We start from the raw sequence: 23,329 nt of genomic DNA on the forward strand, positions 1-23,329 counted from the left end.
ACTTGTCTCAGCTGAGGTGCTGTGCACATACCTGTGGGTGCACCCACACCAGATGCAAATGAAATGCAGATTTAGGAGCTGTGTTTTCACAGCATTAGCATTGCTTTGTAACAGGATGAAAACACATTATAGTGAGACACCTAACAACAACAAAAAAATCGGGGTTATATTAATGTATGACAGTTTTAAAGATATTTAGTGGGGGTGTGGGTGGCATCCAGACCCTCCTCCATCCTCCCTGCTGCCCAGCACTACCCCAAATCAAACACTGGCACCACAGGCCTGAAAATTAATTTTATCATGAGGCTGACAGACCTGCTGAGATCCAGAGATAATTTCAATACCAGAAGAAAAGCCCTGTGTAAGAACCAAGCTTTTTGCTTCCCATAGCCCAAGAATAAGAAGTAATCTTCTATTGATGTGAGGCAAGCTGGCATGGCTCAGTTTTATGAAGAGGACTTGCAGAAAGAAAAAGCTTTCTGAATTCCAGAAATTGCATTTTCAATTCCATGTCTATGGACTGCAGCCTTCTGATTTGGGTGCTGTGATTCCAAATACTGAAACATCAAGAGTCTCAGTCACACTGCAGATAAGGGAGTTGTCTCGGTTTGAACAGACAGGTGTCTGCTAAGGAAGGCAGGAGTCTCCCCTGAAATGGAAAATGGAAACCCCTCCCTATGAATTGTTATAATTTTGAAATTAAGGGGCTCTCAGGCAAAGATATGGGAGCAGGAATAAGAGTTCTTTATTAGGGAAAAAATAATAAAATACAAATGCAGTAATACAGAACAGCACTGCCAGAGTCAGAACAGGCCCTGTTCCCCTGTGGGTCAGGGTGGTGGCACAGTCCCATCCCATGGGGGCTCAGCCCTCCTGCAGTGCCAGCTGTGCTTCTGCTGGAGCAGGGATCCTGCACAAGGGGGGAGTTTTCCTCTGCAGCTCCAGGGCTGCTGGAGATGGGCCTGCTCTCCCTCTGGGAATGCAGGGCAGGAGAAAGCTGCTCCTCTGGGAATGCAGTGGGCAAAGGCTGCTGTGCTGTTCCAGGCTCAGATTGTATCCAGGTAGGAATGCTTGGCTCCTGCCCTGGGCGGAGCATCTCCCCATGGGATGCTGGAATTTGATCAGCCCTGCAGGGACACTCAGTGGCCATGGACAGCAGAGATCTCCTGGGGGAGGATTGGCTGTGGGAGAGATAAAGAAACTGCCCCATGAACAGCAGAGAACTGCCCCAGCTCTGACAGATGGGGATAGAACACACACCCAGACACATCTTCCAACCTGAGACAGAAGTGCATGGAGAAGAAGAGGGAAGACAGGACTTCCAGGGATCTGTCAGGAAAGGCATCTTACCTTGGCACCCCCTCTGCTGTGTCCTGAGCCATCAAAGGGAAAGCAGCCCCCAGCAGAACTGTCAGGGATGGGGATCCCCAGGGAATTTACAGAGCACTGTGTGCCTGGGATGCTTTGGGATCCCTCTCACCCCAGTCACCAGTTTGTAGTGTTACAGGGATGCTTGTCCCCCTTTGGGATCATTTCCACTATCCACTATGATGTCTTGGATGCACAAACCATTGGCCCCCACCTGCAGCACTTGACCCCCCCAAGCCACTCGCCCAGGTTTGTTTGCTCAGCTCCAGGAGCCTTTCTGGGTCTTACAGAGGGGGATTTTTTAGCTCTGACTTTTGGAACATTCAAAAACTCTCCCCCTCCTTCTCATTCCTTGTTTTCCCTCCGAACAGCTTAGCCAGAAGTTGGGGGCAGGAGGGGAAACACTGCCAGAAAAGCTCCTAACAACCCTCTTTGGAGACAGGGTTTATACACTCAGCTGTCCCTTGTAAACTAAGCCCTGTGTGAGATTTTTTTTTCCCAAACCTTTCAATCCCCTTCCTTGCCCTCACCCCTCCTGCTTTGCTCATGCTGCAAATATGCAGAAAAAAAATACTTGGGTACAAGAATGTCCTTTTGTGCTGCAGGAGAGAGGGGGCAAGAGGAAAAATAAAACAACTCAGGCTGCAAAGAGGCAGCAGGGAAGCATCAGCACTGGCTTGGCTGTCCTTTCCTGGAGGGCTCCAGCAGGATTTTGTGGATGGAGAAAGGTCCCCCCTCCAGACCCACGTGCCCCAGACCACAGTGTGGCTGAAAACCACCACAGCAACATCACCCCCATGGTCTGTAAGTGGAAGTGACAGCATGGAGAGGTTGTGCTGGGATTGTTTTCCTCAAGTCTGTGGGCTGGGGAGGTTCAGGTGTTGCTTGAGCAGACAAGGTCGAGATCTACACACAGAGCAATCCTTGGTGGGCACTTCTGATCCTGGGAGGGAGCGGGAAACGGGAGTCCCATGTGAGGTGGGAGATGCTTTTTCATGGAAGCACGGAGTTAACTGGGTGGGATCTCACTTATTTCAGCTGAGAAGGAGCCCATCCTGCTAGCTTCCCTCCCCAAGGCCCTTGGTGTGCAGAGCCCCTGTCCCTGCCGGACCTGACGTGGCCCAAATCCTTTGGAAAGGGAAACACTGAGCACTTTGTAGCTTGGAGCAGGATGAAAAAGCCCAGTGAGCAGGATTTGCTCTGTTGTGGTGAGGATGGACGTGTCAGCACAGCGAGGCTCCGAGGAGTCCCGGCTCCGGCTGGGACGGGATCACAGTGCAGGAAAGAGGCTCCTGGAAAAGTGTGTCCCTGCTGAGCAGATGTGTGCTCTCTGCATGCTTGGGAGAAGAAACTCCAGCTAATCCAAGCAAGCCAGGGATCTGTCACCTCCCGGGAAGAGCACAGGGAATGGCAGCAGGTGCCCAGGAGTGTGGGGCCAGGCCTTGTAGGAATGTGCCCTCTGTTAATGGACTAACTAAATTATTGTCTGCTTAAAAAGGCAAAAAGCCCAGAAGTTTCTCTCCCAATTTGGTAGAAAGACACCTCATAAGACCTTTCAGACTTCACCTCACACCTGAGGCTGTTGGATTGGACAGAGGCCAAGAGTCCCGCCTAGGTAATTCACTAGAAAAAGAAGAGAATAAAGGAAATGATCGCTTTTGTGGGGTGTTTTAGCAGGAGCAAGAACCTCTTGCCCCTAGCTTGGTTTTTAAACTCTGTAAAAGCTTTGTTATTTTGTCTTTTATTAAACCTTTTTCTGTTTCCAACACTGCCTCAGAAACCATCCTAGTAATTTCATGCCATTTGGGGCAGCTGAGCTATCTCACGTGTGGTAAGTTCTCTGCAATTCAAAGCGAAACCTATTGGGGCCTGCAAGCTGGCAGCAGCAGGCATTACTCAGAGCATCCTCAGCCAGCCCCAGGATGAGCTCAGGAGCAGCTCGGGGCCGGGCGATGCTGTCCCTGGGGCCATCACGTCATGGGAAGGCAGTGCCAGTGTCGGAGCAGGTGGGAGCTCCCTGCCGGGTCCCGGCTGGCTGCCATCCCTGACGGACGAGCACCGTGACTGCAGCGCGGCCTGGGCCCCCCGCCCGGCAGCTTGGCTCCCTGACTTCATGGAAATGTTTCACACATGGAGCTGGCCCCTGCCCAGGGCCGCTCCTGCCTCGCAGAGGGAGTGGCTCCTCACGGCGCTCTGCTCCACCATGGATGCAGCCCAGGGCAGCAGGAGCCAGCCCCAGGCCGCAGGACACGGCCCCAGGCTGCAGGACACAGCCAGCAGCACCTGCCTGCCTTCCTCAGGGCAGGAAAAGAACCTCCTGCACCCTGTGAACCACTTTAAAAATCCAAAGGGTTTATTAAACCTTAACGAAAATACAACAAAAGGACTAAATAAGGAAAAGCAGGCCTGGGAACTGCCCTCATGGCTGCCCACCACATGGCTGGCTCCTCTTCAAGAGGCGTGCTCCACCTTTTATATCTCTAGTCCCTCCTAGAGCCTTGTCAGCCAACTCCTTCCTTGCTGTCCAGTGGTAGAAGTCACTGTTTTACATTCTGATTAGGCGCTGCCATAGTAACAAGCCAACCTTCCCAAATCCCTGGATTACCAAGACCATCCCATGGTAACACATACTGGGGAGCACATTGCAGTAACATAACTATACATTTATAAAACTTTTACCATACAGATGATTTTCACCCCTTATTTGTGAGAGCCAACCCTTTACTCACCTATAACAATCCTAAAAGGGCTCTTTTACAAGATGACTGTGCAAGGAGGACCTCAGGGGTCACCATCCTTTAGGCACGAGGTGTAAAAACAGCAGGACACATCCCTTCCCAATCTGGGCTTCACTGAGGTGCCAACCAAGAGGTAAAATCCCTTAACTTTCAGGAATCAGGAGAGGATGAGGTTGGAGATCAGGGAAAGGTTCTTCCCTCAGAGGGTGCTGGGCACTGCCCAGGTTTCCCAGGGAATGGGCACAGCCCTGAGACTTCCAGAGCTCCAGGAGTGTTTGGACAGCACTGCCAGGGACAGGGTGGGATTGTTGGGATGTCTGTGCAGGGCCGGGATCTAGACTGGATGATCCCTGCGGTCCTCCCCAACTCAGGATATTCTATGACTCCATGAACATCCCATGAATTCGAGGTAACATTCAAGATAGGAAAGGTCAGAAGATTTCTGCAGTCAGAGCCCTGACAGCTCCTGGTGCCTGGGGCTGTTTTCAAAGCCCTTGCAATGCAGGGGCCTTCCATCCCTTTGATGCCTTGGAAGGCTGAGCTAGAGCAGAGGCTGGACACAGTTACAGAATAAAGCAGGGATTTATTCAAAGGATCTCCTCAATGGATGCACCTTGGGCAGCACAAGAGCCCAGCCAGGGCTGCACCCAAGATGAACCAAAATGATCCCAAAACGCACGAGCACTCCCAGGGTCTCTCCCTGGGCTCAGCTCTGCTCCATGTGCACATTGCAGTTCAGTGTCCAATCCCAGCTGCAGCCCCTGCAGTCCCATCCTGCTTGTTTTTCTCTCTCCAGCCCATGGGGTTTGTGCTCTTGGGCTGAGATTTGGATCATTTGTCCTTGGTCCCTAGCTAGAGCAGGAATTGTTTTGTCTTCCTGCTCTGTGCACAGAGCTCGCCATCCCCTGATATGAACCCAGACTCACCCACTAAAGCAGCACAGAATCTGAAAAATAGAAAAGCTAAAACCTGAGGCATCAGCTTTACAGAGTCCAAACCCGAGGAGGGTCTTGTTTTTATTAAAATGTTTTACATCTTTTATAACCTCCCTGCCAGCTGGATGGCTGCACTCTCAGGGCAATTATATGCATCATCTAAACATAATCTAAAATGGAAGGACTTCATTTAATTAGGTTATTTAAATGACACGTTTGATGGAAAAAGCCAAACAGACCTAACAGGATATTTAAGGCTCACGTTTTGCATGAGTACAAAACATTATCTGAAAGCCTGGGAAATGAAGGGCAAAATTCCTGGTGACTTCAGAGGCCGTGGACCAGATGTTGGCAAAGAAAGGATCAGAGAGATGAGAAACAGAGGCTGCCACCTGGACAGATGGCACCACTGCCATGGTGGAGGTTTCTGAAGGGAATGCTCCCTTTGGTGACAAGCCTGTGGGTTTTTTCTCCCCTACAGAAATAGTCCTGCCCACAAGTTTAAACTGTTTTTTCCTCCTGCTTTTCTCCTGATTTCCTCTATGTGGAAAAGAAAGCACAAAGATGTTTTAAAAATGGAAAATACTTTCCCTTCAACAAACCAAACCTCAAAGCACATCTGCTATTGAAAAACAAGAAAACTGGGATTTTGTACCAAACCCAAGAGGTGTAGTTCTGATTCCTTCAACTCCTTACTCCCAAATTTGAGAAGTCTAAACCTAAGTGGAGATTTTAAGTCTATTTTAGAGGCATGACAGAAAATACTTCCAATTTCATTACCTTCTAAAATACACACACTGCAGGTGCCAGAGGCAGAGGAGGCACAGGGTGGAAGGTACAGTCTCAGGCATCACACCAAGCACCACAGCATTAAAAAACCCAACAAAACCCCAACCAAACAACCATAACAAAAAAACCCCAACCCCAAACCCACCACAAAACCAACCTCCCCCTCCACTTTGCACAGACAAGCAGCATTTAACCTTTCCAGATGGTGTTAGCTCCATTCTGCTGGAACACAGAGCTGAGACAGCTTCTCTTTCTGCACAGTGGGCAGTGCTGAGAGTTAAAAGCCAATTCCTAAATGCCATATTCAGTATTTTCCCTACTGAAACACAGAACAACAAATACAACAGATGAAAAAAGAGAATACAGAGAATTGTCCTTGGGAAACAGATAGGAAAGACACACCTGCTAGACTTAAATGAGAAATTACTGGGAAATTTTTAGATTGCACTGACAGCATAAAGTGTTTCGAAACATCCTTTTCCACAGTTTCTCAGGAAGAATGAGACATGGACCTTTCATGCTTTCCTAGATGCAACTCCAAGTTACCCCTATGAGCACTGCAGTGCCTCAGAGTCTGAATATTGGCCACAACTGCTCCCAGGAGGCAGCAGAAGGCACCAGGCAGCCTCTGTAAACCCCAGCCCTGTGCCCAGGGCAGGGAGCACCACAAGGAGCAGCTCCAGGGCTTTCCCCTCTGCCCTTTCCAGCCCAGGAAGTGGCCAGAAATGTCAGGGAATGAGTCACCAGCACTGGAAGGGCTCATGCTGCTGAGCCCAGCTCTTGGCTCTTCCATGACACAACCCCTTGGCCCTTGGCCCTGGCTGTCCCATAACTGTGAGGCTGTAACCCCATTCCTCTGTTCCACAGGTGTCTCACCATTATCACCACCAGTAGTGAAGGGATGAGTGAAGGCTATTTTCAGGCTAAGAATAATTTATTGCTCAGTTAAACATCAGTCTCAGAGGCTGTGAGATTTTAGAGGAGCAAGCAGTCAGCCATAGCGCAAGAGTAGTCATGCAAGTTCTTTGTTACAAGGCAATATAGAACTTTATAACCCAATAGACAGTTGCCACAAGGTTTATTTTGCTTTTCTGACCGATCACCTTGAATTCATTTTGCTGCACTGTTGATACCTTCATCCAGTGGGCTTCTGTCTCACATCCACACAGATGCTTCTATTATAACTTCTAAAGTCTTAGCTTATTCTATACAGCCACACCCCTAGATTATAAACCCTTCACCATCTTATCAATGCAGTTTCCTACATTACAAACCCTTCACCATCTTATCAATACAGTTTTCTACATTATAAACTCTTCACTGTCTTACCCAATGCAGTTTCTCAGTCACTTAAAGCATATTGTTACTTACAACTATAGAAACATAAGTTTATGGTTTTTCTGCTTAATGTCTGTGTACTTTCACATCAATCCAAGCTCCTTCCAAGGCTGTAGATCAAACCCTCCTGTACCTGTAGAAGTTTCTATCTTTGCACTCTCCAGAGTCTCTGATCATGTCACACAAACACAGTCCCCAACACTTCAGGAAAAAACAGTCCATGAGGCTGAAGGAATAAAAGCAGAGCTGCCTCTTGAAGCTGCAGGAGATGCTTGCTTTTAAATCCTGACACTTCTTGAGACATGAAAAGCTTTGGAGGGGAAAAAGCTTTTGCTCCTCAGGAAGGGAGCAAGGAGAGTAATTCCCTGGGAATTTCCTGGCCACAGGCAGCCTACAGCTGTGGGAATAGGCTTTAAAATGGGTAGGGTGGGGTGCAGGAGGCAGTGAGGGGAGAGAAATGGAGAATATTGCACACAGGTAATCCCTGGAGAGGGAAGGGAAAGGCTGCAGGCACAGTGAGCCCAGATTCTGGGATGCAAAATCCTCCAGGATTTGCCTCCACAGAGGTGCATTTTGGCACCTGGTGGCTGCTGGGTTGGACTGGGAACACAGCTCAGAGTGAATAGCAGTGACATTGGGACTCCAGGCACACCATGCTCCCCATGTGAAGACATTCAGATCCTCATCAACACATCTTTTATTAGTAATAATAATAATAATAATAATAACTATTATTATTATTATTACTACAATTGTTTTAGCAATAATAATTTTCATTATGAGGCCTATAGTGAGAGAACAAGGGGGAATGGCCTTAAAATGAAGGAGGGGAGGTTTAAATTAGAGATTAGGAAAAAATTCTTCCTGTGCGGCCCTGGTACAGGCTGTCCTGAGAAGTTGTGGACTCCCCACCCCTGGAATTGTTCAAGGCCAGGAGGGACTGAGCTTGGAGCAACCTGGGATGATTGAAGGTGTTACAGCAAGGGCAGAAATGAGATGAGCTTCAAGGTCCCTTCCAACCCAACCCATTCTGGGATTCTAGGATTATCCTTTAGTGTGATTATCCCAATTTGATGCCCAGCACCACCTTGCCCTGCCTACTCTGCTGCAGTTTCTAAACCCCCTCCCTGCCAAGACAACAATTCCCTGACTGCAGTTGTGCTGGATTTCTCTGCAGCACTGGCAGTCCCTGTGTGAGAGCTCAGCATGACCTGCAAGGGCTGTGCTTGGAAGATGTGTCTGGGGTGTGTGTTCTGTCCCCATCTGTCAGAGCTGGGGCAGTTCTCTGCTGTTCATGGGGCAGTTTCTTTATCTCTCCCACAGCCAATCCTCCCTCCAGGAGATCTCTGCTGTACATGGCCACTGAGTGTCCCTGCAGGGCTGATCCAATTCCAGCATCCCATGGGGAGATGCTCCGCCCAGGGCAGGAGCCAAGCATTCCTACCTGGATACAATCTGAGCCTGGAACAGCACAGCAGCCTTTGCCCACTGCATGCCCAGAGGAGCAGCTTTCTCCTGCCCTGCATTGCCAGAGGAAGAGCAGGCCCATCTCCAGCAGCCCTGGAGCTGCAGAGGAAAACTCCCCCCTTGTGCAGGATCCCTGCTCCAGCAGAAGCACAGCTGGCACTGCAGGAGGGCTGAGCCCCCATGGGATGGGGCTGTGCCACCACTCTGACCCACAGGGGACAGGGCCTGTTCTGACTCTGGCAGTGTTGTTTTGTAATACTGCATTTTTATTTTATTTTATTTTATTTTCTTCCCTAATAAAGAACTGTTATTCCTGCTCCCATATCTTTGCCTGAGAGCCCCTTAATTTCAAAACTATAATAATTCAGAGGAAGGGAGTTTTCCATTTCAGGGGAGGCTCCTGACTTCCTTAGCAGACACCTGTCTTTTCAAGCCAAGACACCATTTCCAAACCCAGCAGAATCCCAGGGAATCCTGGCCATGGTTTGGAGCTGCAGTGCAGGCACCTGGGGAGGGCTGTAGGGAGGAAAAGAACCCTGGAAAAAAAAAAAAGAAAGTCTAAGAAATTCACTGAGCTTGGCTTGGTATATGGCTGTGCATCAGAGCTGGGTAAATGAAGATCTCACAAAAAGCTTGGTTTGGCTCAAGCCAGAAAAAACTTTTTCCAAAAATGAATAAAGCAACTGAAAACCAGATCCCCAAATAGCTTCAGTCCTTTTCCTGCTGTTTCCAAAACTCCACTTCTTCTGGTGAATTAACTTTTTGGACCTCCTACAATGAAACAGCCACTTCTGAATACAAACAGAGCAACCCAGAGCACGTTCAAATAAACACTCTCCTTGTGTATATTTGTATCTTTCATCATGTACTAAGTTTTGTGTAGGACTTATTTGTATTTGTAAACTTTGAGATAAAGGTACTCTGAGAGTTTACTTCTATGTAACATCACACATCCAAATAAACTGCAGCACAAATCCCAACCAGATTTACCTTTCCCCTTAATTTCATACTTCAATTTCCTCTTGCCCTAAACCAACAACAACAAAGCCAATGAGGAAAATTGAACACAAACAACCTTGTTCACTGAATTCCAGGCTGCCAAAAGCTCAAGGATTCAACCTAAAAATCCAGCCAGAAGATTCCAAAAATGGTTGTGGGATTGGCAGCAGCAAGAGATTAATCACTTTTAATGATACTTAACATTCCCACCTCAAATTAATTTAGGTCTTCATGAACCATTTGATTTCAAAATGGGTGAAGAAACCTGGCAGCAAAATGCACCACAAAAATGGGACTGCTGGGATCAGCGTGACCCTGAGCGTGACCCCTGATTCCTCACGTTCTAAACATGCAGGCAGGCTGATGGAACACAGTTTTGAGATGGAAAAAAATCCCCCAAAAAATCACCAAATGGAGATGAGAGAAGGCAAAGTGTGTCTGTTTCTCTCCACACCATAACAGACAGGATGACATGCATTAGGGTCTCCAAATTTTTCAGTCCAGCATCCCCTGAAAACAGACATGACCAAAACATCCCCAAAGCTGTATCCAGTTATCTTTTTACCTCTCAACAACTACATAGGTAACTTGGATTTTTTGTCTGAGAACTGGCCCAAGATGCAGCACACGTGCAGAACATTTTTTCACCACAGAGGATGTGATTTCCATTTTTACCACCCCACCCAGGCTCCTACCAGATGGTTTTTTGGGAAAAACCCATGGGGTGCAGGCAATGACAGCCTTCCTGAGCAAAAGGGATGCAGAATCTCCTCCTGCAACACACTCCCTTTCTGTTCAATAATGGAACAAGCAAAAAGAAGACAGGGAAAAACAATTACCACATTCCTTCAAAAAAACTCCTGAAATTGTATGTCCAGAAAATAATTTTTGTGGGCTTATTTTATCAAAACCATCCCACTTCCTATGTCAATAATGGGCCATTATCCATTATGTGAGATTTCTGTCTTGTAACTTGATGTCTTGCCCATGTTTCTTTGCACTGCAACGAAAAAATGTCTGTGAAAAACCACTGAGATAATCTGAATTTTCCAGTTGTTGGCAGCTCAGAGATTGGTGATTGATTGATTTCTTCACAATTTCTTGTTGACTGGTTAAAGAAAACATCCCTGCCCTCAGTTATTTCTTCTCTCCAGCAAAGTGAACCCCCAGTGGCACCCTGATGTTCCACATCCATGAACTGCAGCAGAAGCCACGGGCACAGAAACCCATCCAGCCCTCCACACCTGCAGGTACTTCAGAAACTGTCAGCAAGGAATAAAACCAGGGACTTATCACATTCCCTGAGTGGTTTGCAAACACGTCGAGCTAGGCTGGATCCAGGGTCTGACCCTGTCTCAAGAGAGCACTTCCTTCCTCTTGGATACACAAATCAAGATTTCCCACAAATTGGGGTTACAGGGATGCAGGAGTGCACAAGGAGAGGGAACACAAGGCCTGCTGTGTCCCTGCTCTGGGATTGACTTCCTGACCACTTCAGCTCAGAGATGCAGCTCTGCAATAGTTGAGTTCCACTGGTTTGCAGTGGTTTTATTAATTCAATTTCATTTATGAATTAAAAATAAATGTACTAATTAATTGAACAGGTTTTATTAATTGCACTGGAATTAATTTATTTATTTAACTAATTTAATTTATTAATTAATTAAACTGGTTTTATTAACTGCACTGGAAGGACCTCTGCATTGCTGCTGCTTTTCCAGGTGATCCCCTGGGAGCTGCTGATATTGCATTTCTCCTCTCAGGCTATTTGATCCCTGTGGGTGCCTTTCCTGCATTCCCTGCTGATTGTGGTCCCTCCCATGGCATTTGTAATTCTTTACCTCTGGATATCAGCAGGGCAGAGCCTTCCTCTGACTTCAGCCAAAGTCAAAATGGTCCTTGTCCAGCTGTGTCTGCCATTGGTTCCCTTCAGCTCCACATCCTTGTCCTGCTGGGTGGGGAGGAGGCAGATGCTTTGCTCTGGGGCTGCACTTGGGCTTCATGCTCCTCTCCTTTCCTTAGGAAGCACCAAAACAGAACCACACCATAAATTTCTCCTGATTGTTTTGAATCTGAAAGAAAGGGAAATTTCCCCCCTAGAATCCCAGTTTTTCTGCCTCGGTTTACAGTTTTTTTGAGAATTAAGGGCCCTTGTGTTTATTTCACAGCTCTCCAGATGCACTTCCAGTGCTACATTAAGTAGAAACAGATGAACTGAATCCATTAACCTCTTTGGGACACTGTCTCCAAACATGCTGGAAGTCAACATCCTTGAAGAAGCATCTGATTCCCTGAAAGGTGAGGTTATTCCTAACAAATCTCTCCAGGGGAGTTAGAAGAGGGAGGTGGAATTTTTGCACAAGCAACTGAAAATCCTGGAGATGGCTTTTGGCTGCGCCATGCTAATAAATAAGGACTAATTTCTGAGAGCATAACTCATGCTGGTGGGAGATAAGAAAGGAATGCAAGTTCCCTCTGAGAGCAGCCTAGGAAAGAGTTATCCTCCAGGATCAGAGAGGAATGGAGTCAACAGCAGAGGCCAGTGGCCAATAATAAATCCAGCCCTGCAGAGCAGACCCCGAATCGAGGATTCCCACCCGTCAGGCAGCAGGGGAGCAGGAGAACTGCCAGACTCTCATCACAGAGCAAGAGTTTGGTGTTTGCAACACAAACACCATTTAAACAGCAGGGCCTTTATCTCAGATTTGAGGGGAATGTGTTCCTCCAAGGGGAGACAACAGCAGACAGCAGCAGTCCTCCCAGGAGAGGTGTCTGTGGCACTCCTGTTGAGGGAATCCTCATGGAGGAGGGACTCAGGTCCAAGTGGTTTCAAGCTGGACCAACACTTCTCCACACTCAAGAGAAGCAAACCTGGTTCCCTCTGCTCCTACTCTGCCTGCTCCTTATTTCCCAAGAGATGGAGATTCAACCAGCACCTTGGGAACTCACAGAGTCCCAGAATGACCAGAGTGGAAGAGACCTTCAAGATCATCGAGTCCAACCCAGCCCCAACACCTCAACTCAACCCTGGCACCCAGTGCCACATCCAGGCTTTGTTAAACACACCCAGGGATGGTGACTCCACCACCTCCCCGGGCAGAACATTCCAGAACTTTATCACCCTTTCTGGGAAAACTTCTTCCTGATATCCAGCCTGTATTTCCCTTGGTGCAGCTGGAGGCTGTGTGCTCTGGCTCTGTCAGTGCCTGCAGACAGAGCCCAGCCCCAGCTGAGCACAGGCACCTTTCAGGAGCTGTGCAGAGTGATGAGGGCACCCCTGAGTCTCCTTTTCTCCAGGCTGAGCACCCCCAGCTCCCTCAGTGGTTCTTCACAAGGTTTGTGTTCCCAGCCCCTCTCCAGCCTGGTGAGACAGGTCACCTCCATCATCCTAAGAATTTAAAACCCCTGTCCCTAAACATTCAGTTGTTTAGAAGCCCTATATAATGTGCATTAACCTTCTTGTCCTGTCTTTCATGTTCTGGCTACCTAATTTTTCTTCCCTCTCATCACAGGAAGGTTTTGACTACACAGAACCATAAAATCATGGAGTGGTTTGTCTTGGAAGGGACCCTCCTGCCATGGCCAGTTTGTCCCACCTCCTACAGCTGTAAGAAGCTGATGTCCCACACATGACTAAATCCTGTCCTGACACATCCATGTTCCCAGGATTAATCCTGTATGGAGTAATTAATTTTTAGTTGGGAATTCTGACCTAAATTCTAGAAGTCTAGCCTAAAATTTGCAAAACGCTTGGTGTCTATCCTGACCCTTCCAAATCTGAGTTTTAAAGATTTCCTAATCCTGGGTACACACTCCAGAGGCTGCCAAATCCACAGGTACAACAAAAGCCATTCTGCAGGACATATCCCATTCTTTGTGCTTTTCACAGAACTCCAATTTCTGGTCTCTGGGGGCTGTGTACACAATGTGTACAAAATGTGTACACATCTCCCACTTCATCTGTTCCATTTTTTTGGCAGCCAGGCCTTGCTGTAGCACCTTCCACTGTCCCAGGTTGCTCCAAGCCCCATCCATCCTGGCCTTAAACACTTCCAGGGATGGGGCAACCACAGCTTCTCTGGGCACCCTGGGCCTCTCCACCCTCACAGGGAAGAATTTATTCCTAAAATTTATTTCTTCTTTGTTGCATGACATGGAAGATGTTTGATCCTTCTAGCATTGTGCCCAGCACCCACCAGGGGCTGTTGACACAGGACACTCAGGAAGAGTCTTTGGGGACAGTACTGGTTTAATGTGTGGTGTTGTGTTCTTTTTGGGAAGCCTGGGGTCTGACATTCTTCCTGTCTGCTCTGACCGCCTTGGATTAGCACCTTCCAAAAAATCTTCTGAAAGTTCTGGCATGGGAAGCACAGGATCTTTTATTCTTAACAGTGTCAGAGAGAGCACAACATGTGAGGACAGTGCCAGGGGAGCACTGCATCTTGTGCCAGGCTCCCTCCCCAGCGAGGTCTCTTTGATGGGGGTAGAACCAAAGCCAGAGAGTTCAGAAATACCAATTTTCAATGGGACAGCTGCCTATCAGGGATGAGAGCAGAAAGAGCTGCTCCAGAGGACTCCCAGCTGTGCTGGGGGCTGAGTTTTCTCCTGCTCACTTGACCTGTCTGTACTGGGGCAGAGGGAAAGGGACACCACATTCCTCTGAAAAGCAGGAGCTGAAGTCCAGCTCTTCCTCATGGGTCAAACTGTTCCTGGAGAACTCACTGCTCCTGCTCTGTGTTTGTAGAAGAGGAAAAGTGGAACTGTGGAGAAAATGGGGTGGGAAGACCATCAGCTTTGCAACACTGCATTGTTCTGTAAGCATATTAAATAAAATCTGATACATCAAACCAAAACCAGAGTATTGAAGTTGTAAGGGCCTAATCCAGTTTCCTATCCAACCCTGCATTTCCCCAGCACATCTTTTAGCAGGATTTCAAAGATGTGCTCAAAATAAATGGAAAAAATGTGAAAGAAATTCACAGCAATCCTTCAGTGTCTTAAAAATCACAAGGGAAAGGTTCCTTGAAAGCAAAATATTTAGGGCCTTGCAGGAGCTTTGTACATATCAGAAAACACGCTGTTGTGAGACAGTTACCCAAACTGACAAAGACAGGAAATTCTGCCACAGCAGGGGCTGTGAAATCCCTTTCTGGAATGGAGATACCTGTTTTAATGAAAGCAGCAGCATTCATGAAGTGAACAAATTGAGTTTCTGTACTAGCTTTCCCATTTACAGTCAGTCACAGCCTCTGCTCTGTGCCCAGGGATTGCTGCTGGCTCAGGAATGGCTCATTGCAGCAGAAACCCCAATTTCAGAGCAACAGGAAAACTCAACTCAGCCAGCCAGCAGTGGCTCCCTGTGGCCAGATTTTGGAGGCCATTAGTGCTCACATCCTGTCTGATGGGACAATCACCCAATCACTCTTGCACTGAGGCACGGCCCTCAGGAAGGCAGAATAAGGACAATAACCTCATGCAAGAAGGGAATCAATCACAGAATCACAGAACCACAGAATGGTCTGGGTTGGAGGAGACTTTAAAGCTCATCCCCTTGCACTCTGAGATACTTTGCACTATCCCAGGTGGTTCCAAGCCCCATCCAACCTGGCCTTGAGCACTTCCAGGGATCCAGGGGCAGCCACAGCTTCTCTGGACACCCATCACTTCACACACACTGTGGGCTCAATGAAGTGTCCTCCCAGTTTCAAACCCACCTTGTTAATTCCATTGGGACCGTGCCAGCACGACTGAGGACCCAACACAGTCTGTTACCTGGTTTCCAGTGCCCCAGAGTAATTCCTTCCAAAGCCCATTTTCCCTATTCACCAACCCATCATAAAAAGCCTGCAAACACCCAGCATTAAAAACCTGCTGGGAACACACTGGGATTTGTGGCAGCAGAAGTGCCAGAGACATCACCAAATAGCTATGCAAAAAGCTCTATTTTTAAACCTTCACCTTGGCTACCTATTAACTCCTTTCCTCCTGGGAAGAGGCACAGCGATTCCTCAGTTTGCAGACAGCAACAGCCCCAGTTCCTGCCTTTTAACCTTTACGATTTGTTTTCATCTCCAGGAGGGAGAGCTGCACCCCCTGGACTCCATCTCCAGGCTGGGCTGTGTTGGTTTTGGACGGGTCCTGAGCTGTTTCATACTTGGCACTGGCAGGGATTTGTTACACCAGCTGCTCAATAACAACACACCTGTAAGCAAAGCTGGGGCTGGGGGCTGCAGGGGCTTGGTTTAATTATCTCAGGGTGCCACGGTGATGCCAGCATGACCTCATGGTTTATTTTAGCCTGATCTGACACGATGAAGAGCCCGTGTTTGCTCAGCTGTCTCTGCTCCCTCCAGGAGACCTGGCTGACCCACGGGCCCAAGCCCTGCTCCCACCGTGGGCACTGCAGGCAGGAGCTGGAGCCATTCACCCATCCTTAATGAAGTTGCATCTCTTCCCTGCTGATGGATAATCAATTCTCCTCCTGGAAAGCTTTACTGAAAGCGGTTTGGGGTTTGGTTTGGCTTTCCAAGCTGATGAAAAGGATTTAATTCTCTCTTTTGGAAGTCTGTGCCTTCCTGCAGCGAGCCAGGAAGCTACAAACCCAATGGCATCCACATAAAGACTGGGAAAACATCTCTGTGGCAAGCTGAAGGCTTGGGCAGGAAAATATGAGGCACGTTTACGTAATAATTATAACTCACACTCGCACAGAGCCTTTCAGCAGGGGATTAAAAAGCACTTTGCGAACATTATCGAGCACAGCTCTGCTATGAGGTAGGTACGATTCCTGCCTGCTCTCCAGGAGGAGCCAAGGCACACAGAGGTGATTTTCCAGCCTGTATTTTGAGTAGGCAGCCAGCACATTTGGGGACTTCAGTGCTGGGATGCTGGATATGAAATCACAGGAGGTCTGATGATGGCACTGGATTCAGGGCCTGTGTTCCAGAGAGGCAGCTGGGGTTGGGATGATCAGAATCCTCACAAACCTGCCCTAAAATCATAGAATATTCTGAGCTGGAAGGGACCCACAAGGATCACAGAATCCCAGAATGGTTTGGGTTGGAAGGGACCTTAAAGCCCATCTCATTCCACCCCCTGCCATGGGCAGGGACACCTTCCGCTGTCCCAGGGTGTGGCATTCACATTTTCTGAAGAGAGATAATTCTCTCTCTCAGGGTTTTTTCCTAAAAAAGCACCAAAAAAAAGAGAAGAAAAAACCAATTCTTATCTCTACTTACTACTCCTGTTGTTTTACACATGTAGAATGTGTTAAGAAGATTATTTACCTAAAGTAACTTCTTAATTAAACTCCAGTAATAGTTGTTTATATTAATTAACCTATCAACTCAAAAGTAAGTCCTAGCTGTCAGCAGACAGTCACAAGTTTTCTTTAGTATATAATATAATATAATATAATATAATATAATATAATATAATAGTAATATAGTATAGTTTTAATAAAACAAGTATTCAACATTCCAAAACCTTAAAATCAAATACCAATAATTTCATTCCTCAGGAGCACCCTACAATTCAATACCAGGTTGCTCCAAGCCCTGTCCTGGCCTTGGACATTTCCAGGGATCCAGAGGCAGCCACAGCTTCTCTGGAATCAAGTTCAAATCCTATTCCTGCACAGGACAGCCCCAAAATCCCACCACATGTCTGTTTTGAGAAAGCCAGCTACAGGGCTCCTGCACCCAAAAGCAGTGGGCACTTTCACAAATAAAAACCTGTAATAAAACCTGAGATTAGAGTCCAGGAGTTGTAATTACCAAAGCTTTGGAATAAATGCACTATTTCAGCATTATTCATGTATGAGCTGGGAGAAAAATAACATGGTTTTTATCACTCCTCATGCTTTAGGGAATAACCAGATGTACCATGGAGCACAGTTCATTCCACCCTCACTAATTTCTGAGTTTGCAAGTAAGATTAATAGATTTTTGCTCTCCCCACAAAATTTAACTACAGAATTGAAGGATACCAAGTCACACTGGAGACAAAAAGAATTTGGGATCAGCTCTCAATGCTGAGATCACCTCTTTCCTCTTGCCTTGCAAATAGGACATAGTCAGGACAAGGGAGAAACCAGGAGCTGCCAGCATGAGAGGCAGGAGTTGTGACATCTCTCCCAAGCCATCCCTGTCTGGGTTTGAACAGACAGGTGTCTGCTAAGGAAGGCAGGAGCCGCCCCTGAAATGGAAAACACCCTCCCTCTGAATTATTATAGTTTTGAAATTAAGGGGCTCTCAGGCAGAGATATGGGAGCAGGAATAACAGTTCTTTATTAGGGAAGAAAATAAAATAAAATACAAATGCAGTATTACAAAACAGCACTGCCAGATCAGAACAGGCCCTGTCCCCTGTGGGTCAGGGTGGTGGCACAGTCCCATCCCATGGGGGCTCAGCCCTCCTGCAGTGCCAGCTGTGCTTCTGCTGGAGCAGGGATCCTGCACAAGGGGGGAGTTTTCCTCTGCAGCTCCAGGGCTGCTGGAGATGGGCCTGCTCTTCCTCTGGGAATGCAGGGCAGGAGAAAGCTGCTCCTCTGGGAATGCAGTGGGCAAAGGCTGCTGGGCTGTTCCAGGCTCAGATTGTATCCAGGTAGGAATGCTTGGCTCCTGCCCTGGGCGGAGCATCTCCCCATGGGATGCTGGAATTTGATCAGCCCTGGAGGGACACTCAGTGGCCATGGACAGCAGAGATCTGCTGGAGGGAGGATTGGCTGTGGGAGAGATAAAGAAAACTGCCCATGAACAGCAGAGAACTGCCCCAGCTCTGACAGATGGGGACAGAACACACACCCCCAGCCACATCTTGTAACTTGAGACAATCCCCTAGAGCCAGGGTCACACATGGCACAGGAAAAGATCCATTACAGGCCCTGGAGAAGGAATGTTTCCTGGAAATCTTGAAAGGCCATGGGAAATCTGACCTTTAGGAAAAAAGCAGAGGTCACCCTGAGCTGGCTGCAAGGGTTAATTCACTAACCCTGCTCCCAGTGCAAACATGCTCAGAGCTCAATTACTCTACCCAGGTTTTAAAAGGACTGTAAAACATATATTGCATTGGCAAGATGGTCAAAAGCACCCCTGGGACGTGTGCTCTGAGCTGGTTAAAGAGGCTTTGCTTGAGTTGATTTTTATTTTTTGGTTGGGTTTGGTTTTTGCTTTTTGCTTATCCAATCCAGCTGCAGTGTTCTGAGGTATGTGCATAAGCTCTGGGAGATTAAAGAGCTTCTATCTAAGTGCTCTACTGACATAAACAGATCACAGTGGACCAAAGGGATCAAATTCTAAAATATCAGAGGATCTGATTGCCAGCACAGGGCACACTCCTGCATCCCTAAAGCTGTGCCATGGATTCTCAGCTCACTGCTCCTTTCCAGAATTTTGCTCTGGACCACTCAGTCTCAGTGGTTTTCCCCAATCTCAGCCCAGCTGCTCCTCAGGCATGCAAAGAAGCTTTAAAATGTGGCTGCATTCAGAGAAGAAACTGCATAAAAGTGACACCTCATCACCACAAATATCTTCCCCGTGTTCCTGGTGAGTCACACTCTGAGCAGAAACACAAACACATGTTTTTACTCCTCAGACCAACACAGTGCCAGTGCAACTTGGGAAAAGCCCAGGAGGGTCTCGCTTAGCTCGTGTTGTCATCACAAAACAACCAGCCCTGCAGTCCACATGGCAACAAAACAGTCTCCTTCCCACACAACACCCTCTGCTCTGACAGATTCCTTCTGCAGGTAGGGGAAGAGAGGCTCCAGGGTCCAGGAGGGGTGTTTTAAGATGAAGAATAGACTGATGAAAGTGCTTTTCATAATATTCATACATTCATTTACATTTAATATTCCTATTTAATAATAATAATTTTCATAATATCTAAATGCTGGTGACTGCAGCAATAGGGGCTGCAAAGCCACAGATACTCACCAAGACCTTGGTGAGTTTGCAGGCTCAGGATTTCTCTGCTCTGGATTTAGTGGTGTTATGGCATTAAGCTAAGCATGAGTAATATGCAAAGAGGCCTGATTAGCTGTAGGAGCAGCTTTAATTGCCATCTGAGTGGGGAAACTGAGGCATGAGCTCATGATTAGCAGAGACCCAGTGAAACTTAACAGGAGCTGAGAGCTTGATGCACAGAAGCACAGTGATGTGAAATTACATCCCTAAAACTATACACAGGTGATCCTACTTGAGCAGAGGATGAAACTGCTTCAGTTCAGGTGAAACAGAAACACAAGGAGCCTCACAGCCCACATCACCTTACCCAGCCATGTTCTCCTGCTCTGTGATGGAATTAAACAAGCTCTGTGAGATTTCCCACACCACAGAGTGAATGGTTAATGGTATCAGGGACCAAACTGAGGTCCTCATCCCCTCAGCGACTTCAGAAGAGCTCTCTGGGTAAAGCACAGCAACAAACCACAGTTTTTGTAATAAAATAAAGTCCAGCCCTAGCTTACACCACAGAAGGCAGCCTGGCACACTTGGCACTGGTGAAGGTGGGAGAGTTATAAGAGAAACCCATCCAGACTGGGGCTTGAGCAATCCAGGTGTTCTTATACCTCTCTTTGACACAGAGCCGAGGGCTGAGGGCAGACTTACAGCAGTGCAGGTATTCCAGATCAGGGCCACCCTGCAGCCATGCCTCAGGAATTGCTTCCTGTGTTCACACTGCAGGGACAAAGCCAAGCAGGTGAGGCAGTGCCCAAGGCCAGGTTGGACAGGGTTTGGAGCAACCTGGGATAGAGGGAGGTGTTCCTGCCATGGCAGGGTGGAACAAGAAGACCTTCAAGGCCTTTTTCAAGCCAAACCATTTCATGATTCTACAACTCTGTGAGATACCCTCTGCTCGAGTTGAACTGAGTCATGCAAGTTTAGTCATCACTAAAACTCATCCAAAGTGTCTGTTCCACTCCTCAGATGGTTTTATCTTATAGTGCCAGGAACTACAACAGCCTGGAAAAAGTCTTGAGAAAGAAGTTTTGCTTCAGCAAAATACTTTGGACTTGCAAAACCTGACAAAACAAGCCCAGTTCAGCAACAAGAACATCCCCAACTCTGCTGAAAAGCCTTTGAGTGTAATGAGGGCAGCAGCACTGCAGTGTTCTGTAACAGCTTTGAACAAGCAATAGCTGACCTCAGGGGCTGAGAGTGATGCCCTTTTCGTTTTTCCCTTTTTTTCTTTTCTATGTTCTCTGTATTTTTCACACACACATTTGCAGCTCTGTCACCTATTGTGTTAGAGGCTGGTTTTCCCAGTACTTTTCCATGGCCTTTCCCTAGGCAGAAACACAAAACAAATTCCAGAGCTCCTAACCCCAGGGGTACAAGGCCCCTGTGCTATCTTGGTTCTTCCACGCCACCAAAGTTGAGAACAACTCTTGAGATATATTTCATGGACAGAACACAGCCAGTGCAAAGGGGAGACTCCAGAGAAAGTGCTTGACCTGGGAGGAAACTGCATCACACTTGTCCTCCTAATTGGTGATTTTTACCAGCTATACTAATTTCCTAAAACATTTAAAAATGTTCTCACCCTGTGGGGGTGAGCTTTTGTGGACATCTTTCCATACCTGCCCCTGAAGGCCTTCAAATAAAGATCCACTTTTATATTTCTCCTTACTAAAATGATCTTGAGTTGCATTTCCCTGCTTTTCCTTGCATTTATTTGCCTTGAAATAAACATCCACTTTTATATTACCTCCTTATTAAAATGATTTAGAGTTGCAGGTTGGGAAAAAGGCAACAGAGAAAACTGCCCTGGTGGCCCCCAAACCCGGGGTGAAGGCTCCAAGCACAGTTGTGCCTTCCAGATCCAGACAGAGCATTACTGAGAAGCAAGTCAGAGCCAGGACCAGGCAGTTTTCAGGCCTGGAACTCAGAGACTCTTCTGACCCACACTTTGTCACATGTTTTTCTTCCTAATTCTGTACCCTGCACTTGCCACAGAGAGTGGGCACACAAGCCCTGAGCTCTGCTGGCATCCAGAGCCCAGCCCAGATCAGGCACTGGCATCTCTTTGCAGTCCAGAAATGGCACACAGGGCAGAGCTCTGATTAGGAAAAGCTGTTTCACAATGAAATGCAGTTACAGGACAACTGGTGCGTTCTGCCAGGAAGAGTTTATTTTGTGCTTTTTTTTTTTTTTTCCTTTTCTAAACTAAAGTAGAAAAATGTGTGATTTTTATTGCTGGTGAAAGGTACTGGATTTGTACTCAAAGGAAGCTCAGGGTTGTGAAATGAGCTGGGCAGAACTCATTGCCTGATCTGATCAGCTTTTGCAGTATCCTTTCTTCACATCCACATCAGCAAGAACTCACAAATACAATTTTTAAGGATTCTCCATCAGCATCTGACTGTAAATCAGAATACTTGACCTAAGACTCATCAAGATTCAAGTGTTCATATTCCTCCGCCAAGGTTTTTCAGTAGAAAAACCTCAGTTTCCTACAGGAATTTCCAAGGACTGAAAAACATTTAACCAAAATCCCTCTAGAAGAGATTAGTAACCAGCATGGTAAGCAAACCTCAGCAGGGGTTGGATCTTAATTTTCCATCTGCAGATGAGGAACATGAGGAACAACTCACCCTTGGCTTAGATTGTTTTCTCACCTCTGGTGGTGTAAGGGCTGTGGGATTATCCCAGGAGGTCTTAAAAAAAGCTGTGTGGGTTTAAACACCCACCACCCAACCAGTAAAAACACATCAGCTAATAGAGAGTTTTGGAGAAATGAGGAAAAGGAAAGATATTTGTGATAGTGGAAGAGAAGATGACTGAGAAGGAGGTGGGGTGAAGAAATTTTAAATCCACCTCCCCTTAAGCTAAAGCATCACTGACTTCAAACTAAGCATTGGCAACAGCAACTCCAGCTGACAGCTCTGACTAATCACAGAATCCTGGAATGGTTTGGGTGGGAATGGACCTTAAAGATCATCTTGTTCCACCCCGGCCATGGCAGGGACGCCTTCCACCATCCCAGGCTGCTCCAAGTCCTGTCCAAGTGACCTTGGACACCCCCAGGGATCCAGGGGCAGCCCCAGCTGCTCTGGGCACCCTGTGCCAGGGCCTGCCCACTCTGCCAGGAAAGAATTTATTCCCAATATCCCATCCATCCCTGCCCTCTGGCAGTGGGAGCCATTCCCTGTGTCCTGTCCCTCCATCCCTTGTCCAAGATCATGGCATTTCCCTTGCCCTTCTATCACAGAGGGAAAGCACATCTAAGCAAAGAAGAATCCTTTTCTGTGGGAAAGAAAACAGAACTGTTTTTGTGTGCTGCTTTCAGGGCCAGCCCTGCACGTCCCCAGGGCAGGGTCTGTGGTCCAAGAGCCACCGTGTCCATCAGCACACGGGCCCTGCACTGCCATCCCTGCCTTCAAAGCAAACACAAAGCTTTACACCACCAGACAGTGTTCTCTCCATCATTTTTCTTGGCCAGGGAAGGACTTGCACGCTTGATTAATTTTGTTGAGGGGAGAGGCGGAGAATTCCAGGCCACGGTGCTGACGGGACGTGGGGATGGAAACCATCACTGCTGAGCACGCGAGCGAGCCTTCTCCAGGGAAGTCCCCAGAACTGCTGAACCCTTCCCAAGGTGCAGCTGCTCACACCAAAGCCTTACTGCTGCCCCACTGCTGTAAAAAATAGGGCTGGGAAAGAGTTCAGGCAGTGCTAGGATACAATCGTTCCA

General features: G+C 47.5%; 1 long non-coding RNA gene across 2 annotated transcripts; it reads right to left on the bottom strand.

Moving 5' to 3' along the window:
• Positions 1-1,233: 1,233 nt before the first annotated feature.
• On the bottom strand, positions 1,234-20,219 carry LOC135285427 (uncharacterized). 2 transcript variants are annotated; one of them, XR_010350269.1, is made up of 3 exons: positions 19,570-20,219; positions 11,476-11,651; positions 1,234-2,991 (listed from the first exon to the last, which is right to left on the bottom strand). It is a non-coding gene; the product is annotated as an uncharacterized LOC135285427 (long non-coding RNA). The 2 variants fall into 2 exon arrangements; XR_010350268.1 differs by lacking the exons at positions 1,234-2,991; positions 11,476-11,651 and adding an exon at positions 13,866-14,394.
• Positions 20,220-23,329: the final 3,110 nt, after the last annotated feature.

Source organism: Passer domesticus, chromosome 23 (genome assembly GCF_036417665.1).
Source record: "Passer domesticus isolate bPasDom1 chromosome 23, bPasDom1.hap1, whole genome shotgun sequence".
Classification (NCBI taxonomy): Eukaryota; Metazoa; Chordata; class Aves; order Passeriformes; family Passeridae; genus Passer; species Passer domesticus.